Here is a 5,287-nt window from a genome sequence, read left to right on the forward strand (position 1 = left end):
TACATTCAAAACCACATTTTAAATTAAACAATTATTCATTCAAATAATATTTTAAATAATTCATTCACATAAATATTTTAAATAAAGAAATCACATTCTTACCGAAAATTGTACCTCCAAATTCCAGATTATATTTATGTAATAATCATATAACCAAAATATATCCTTCCACTTATATCCTTCCACTATTTAACCTTATAAAGAAAACTTTACTTACAATGCCGAGATGATCCACAAATATTATAAATTAATAGAATAACTTAAAATTTTGTCATAAATCAACCACATAATGTTAAATTCCCACTCATGCATAATGATTTCCGGATATCATCTTTATCATAGACTGAAATCCTGGTCATAAATCAACTACATAATGTCAAATTCCCCTACATGCATAAGGATTTCCGGATATCATCTTTATCATAGACTGAAATCCTTGGCATCAGGATCTGCTAAAATAATTGCTGAACAAGAATTTCTTGAAACACTTCAAATGCATTATTTCAAACAATTACCAGCCATCAAAGACTTGGCAGTCAGATATTTCATCAAATTCTTACGCTTCAGCCCTTTTGTCTTGCCAATCATTTCCATCACAATATGGAAACGTTCGGACCTCACGCAGAACAATCATGTCAGATCTGAGCCTATGGGGTTCTTCAAACCATCCGTTGCTGGGGCGGACTTCTGACCTGCCTTCATTGTCATTATCAACGGCTGCTTAGGGGTCACGGCCATTTCTGTAAATCCAAAACCCTTTAGTGAAAATTTTCAATGTTTGAGAGTTCTTTAAAGAAATCATTAAAAACTTTAGATGCAGATGTAAAATAACAGAGGGTACCTGAACTTGGACGGATTTGATTTAAAGATCTGTTTTAAGTGCTTCATATCAAGCCCTCTGCCTCACCTGTGCTATAAAACTGGAGGCGGAATCTTTTGGACGGCTTCTTTTAAATATGTGGTGGAGAGGATTTCAGCCTCTTCCATAACTTCCTCACTTGAACGAAGGACGTCCGAAATAAATTGGGGACTCTCCCCAACTCTTTGAATGGAAAATCGGGGAAACTGCACCTTCTGGTTTTTGAAGTATTCCAACACCTCCGATATTAAATATTAACAATCAATATCTACAGGTAGTGACTTGTTAATAAGATGTGGTTCTATACCTGAAAACCCCTGGTATCCATGTCGTTGAAGAGTTCGAAACCCTAAGACAGTTGAGTTCGGATCAGCAACAATGCTGCCCCTCCAAACTCCAAGCTTTGAAATTTCTTCCAGACAGCTGCCAACTGCCATCTTTGTGCGGACAGTGCTGGTCAATACATTATACATTAATACCACAGGTGTTGGAACACTTCAAAGACCAGAAGAGGCAGTTGCCCTGTTCTTCCATTCGAAAAGGAGGAGGAGAAATCAGAAGCGTTCTCAATTTACTTCTGGTCTCTTTGGCTCCCCTCTTCAAGTGGAGAAGTTATGGAAGAGGCTGAAATCTTCTGCACCACATCATTAAAGGAAGCAGGAAGCCGTACAAATGATTTTGGTGTCCAATTTCTGCAGCAGGTGTGCGAGGGAGCTTGATATGCAGCACAGTGCAGCTAAATCAGACCTTTAAATAAAATCCATCCTTCCACATTCAGTTAAAAAAATTCTTGGAAAAGGATCTTTGCCAATTATTGTACTGGGAAATGAGTTCTTTGCCTATTATTGTACTGGGGAAAATACATCGCGTGGTCCAACTATCGGATGTTTTTTGTTTTTATTGTTTGGGTTTTGGTTGTTTTTCTCTGAAATTTTGTGGGGATTTTTGTAATTTGCGAATTTCAATGATTCCTAAGGTTTTCAAGGTTCTCAAATTTATTTATGTATTACACAACCCATTTTAAAAGAGAAAATTCATGATTTAGCCATCAAATTTTAATTAAAAAATATGATAATTAAATTACAATAAATAAAAAAATATGTGATAGGATATAGTTCACACAAATATTGCAAGATTGGAAACAACAATTACATTAAATAATTTACGTTGGAGCATGCTATTTTTTTTTTAATATTTTATTTAAAACAAAAATACAATTGGTTTATAAGTTAGGAAAATAATTAAAAAAATAATATGCTATATTATTTTTCACCGGATTTATTTATAAAAAAATTATGATATATAATAAATTTTAGTAATTTATTTTTTATTTATATTAGGATAAATTTTAATCTTAATTTTTTTTAATATAATTATTTACGTTATATATGATCAAAAAGGTTCACATTGTTGTCATGGTTTGTTTATCTGGAAACTAGATCAAAGGTAGAATCCGAGGCTTGAGTAATAGTTCATCAAAATTGATAAAGTATTTATGATATGTTTGCTAAAACAAGACTAAAAAGTGCGCTAAATGGCCCTATGGACTAACTTAACATAAAACCAAAAACATATGCATGTAGGTTGTAGCAAGAAAAACCAACTAATTGACATCAACTAGATAAGTTATGGAAACGATGAGACATGAATTATTAGTTCCCATGCATTTACTGTCGTCGAAGAGGACTCACTGAATTTGTTGTAGGCGCTAATCCATAATTTCACGGAGTAAATGTTGTTCCTCCATCCTGAGGAGGAACTCATCTCGATTTTCATTCCGATCAAATAAAACTCTCTCCAACATTTCTTTGAGTTGCCAATACAACTCCATAGTGAGTAGATATTGGTTGCACCTCCCTCTTTCTCAACCCAAACCAGATATGCAATGAGAGATGGATTTAAGCACCTCTTTGTATGATATAACTTCACACTCATTTACCACCTTCTACTCAATATACTCAATTTCTTGTTGTACTGCTTGTGATATATGTGCCTTATTTATCTAGATTGGATCATTATATTATTTTTCATCCATATCAATGCTTTCAAAGTGGGAAAAGTGGAGGAATAAGCCCACATGACCATTTTTACTAGTGGGGCCTAGTTTGGCAAATTACAGTCTAAAAATTTCAGGGAGCATTTGGAGATTTAAACGATAATTTTGGAGGGTTAAACTGCTATAGTGCAACACCACTTTTTCATCTTCTACACATACAAACCTATCCAATGGTGCAAAAAATCACCTCAATTGGAGCTTGTGTGCAAAATTTATGCGACATAGAATTTGACCTTCCTATTTTCACCACCATAACTTGAGAGGATGCCACACCAGACCCACAAGTCATGGATGGGTTGGGCACATGATTACAATGAAGAAGACTCTAGAATAGTCGACATTGTAACTTTGGTTAAGAGTTGAGGTAGTCAAACCTAACCACTAGCAGGTTACCAGGTTGTGGTATAATTGGGCCACTGGAAGGAAAAAAGGTTCCATTCTTTTCGACTGCATTTGTTCCATAGATGAGAAAATATATATGAGAGAGATAGGAGATATAGCACACACAAAGGATTTGTGTAATGTAGTAGCCCTCAGGCCACAAGCCATACTTTTTTATAATTGCATTTTTGGCTTAAGAATACATTGTTCCCTTGACCATCTCCTTGAAACATTTCTCTTGCGATAACATTTCTAAAAGAACGTTATCCTATTCATTAGAAGTACAATGAATAATTAGCAATGATTTATCAGAAAGAATTATTATTTTTAGTCTTTTGCTTGGATGGAGGGGGATATCAACATCCAAAATATCTTCTGCAGATTTTCTAACAATACTGGGATGTTTTAGGCTATTTACGTCAGATTTTGTAATAGTGATTTGGCTAGGGTTTGTTGTAGAACTTTGATTCCATATATCTTTGTTAGCATTTTTTACTTTATCCTTTATGGGAGATTGAAAATAAGGAGAAAATTTTATTAACATCCTCATATTGGAAATAACCAAACAAGGGTCATATTTCCATTATTTATCTTCTTCAAACACAAAAGCCTTTAACATGTTTTCAATAATTGGGAGAGTTGTATGTGAATTAATAGTAAAATAAAACAATTCAAGGGGAATATTGAAAGTATATTTCTTTCCCTTAGATGTAAAATGTAAGCCATTAGAATGAATTATTTATCGCATATACTCTAGAGAAAAAACTTGAGGCATTACATACATAAGGAGCCTATATAGCTTAATCTCAACACCATATATTCTAAAATTTGTGTAGTTCTATTCAATGCACCAATATCAACACTATAATTTTTCATTCATATGCAAGCGAAACTTGCATTAATTAGGGATTTTCAGAGGAGGATGACCAATTTAGACTAGACTATAAAATGTGGACGTGAATTTGTCAATGAATATCTTATAACCATAAGGTTGATTGATGAATACTACAACATGTGTCCATTCAAAGGGAAATTTCTCCTCTCCTAACTAATTTCTATATTGTAACACTAAGTACTCAAAATGGGAGGACTTCAGAGCTAATAGAAGATAAACAATATAAGAATTATATTTGAAAGTCCTTTCTTCTCACAAAAATGTAAGCTAGTCGTGAATCCCACTAGCAATAAATCAAGGAAAATTAAACTTGATAAATAATGAAATCTTATGTATAAAGCCCAAGTTGATTTAATCAACACTCAAATCATCACAATAACCTAAAACCACATTGATCATGGATATTAGGTCTCTAGTAGTTCCATTGAACACTTCCCTCTTCAAAGGAAGTCTAATCTCTATAATGTTTCCCTGCTTGTTTATCAATTTCCTTAGATACGTGGTTTTATGGGTATCAAGACGGTTTTGAAGTGACACTCAACATCATCTTAATCAATGAGTTTAGAACTAACAGGATAAATAAGCATTTTGATTAAGTCTTTCTCTACGACCGAAAGGACCACCTATAACCTATGTCTATCTTTAAAATCCATTTGAGCAGGGTTGTAAAATTCAACACATAAATGCACTAATTTAGGGAAAGGAAAGCTTTAGGAAAACATAGCTTGAGGGAGCTTGCTTTCCCATATATGGAACAAGCCAGAATGTTCATTGTGTTGTAACAACTATCTTTTATTGTTGCTTCAAGAGAACTTGCCTAAATTGATTCTCATATATTCTCATAGGTTTGCATAGAAAAGTAAAATCCTTCCTAAATGCATAAGAATGAACATTAAAATGATATTATTGAAGGATAAGTGTACCTTGATATCCATATCTCATGGAATCAACATTCTTGATAGTTGCTTCACATATCTCTCTAACACACAAAATCTTGCATATGTTCATACATGAGCCACATGATCATACTACACAAGAACCTAAAATGGGTTCACTTGAATTGAGTAGAATACTACTCATATGCACAACCTTCCTT

General features: G+C 33.6%; 1 long non-coding RNA gene across 1 annotated transcript; it reads right to left on the reverse strand.

Annotated features, from left to right (window-relative positions):
* Nucleotides 1–307: 307 nt before the first annotated feature.
* LOC149255592 (uncharacterized) lies at nt 308–1,823 on the reverse strand. Its single transcript, XR_016267250.1, has 2 exons — nt 842–1,823; nt 308–740 (listed from the first exon to the last, which is right to left on the reverse strand). It is a non-coding gene; the product is annotated as an uncharacterized LOC149255592 (long non-coding RNA).
* Nucleotides 1,824–5,287: the final 3,464 nt, after the last annotated feature.

The sequence above is a fragment of the Pinus tabuliformis genome, chromosome 7 (assembly GCF_031772625.1).
Source record: "Pinus tabuliformis cultivar Carrire ecotype Pingquan chromosome 7, CPIR1, whole genome shotgun sequence".
Classification (NCBI taxonomy): Eukaryota; Viridiplantae; Streptophyta; class Pinopsida; order Pinales; family Pinaceae; genus Pinus; species Pinus tabuliformis.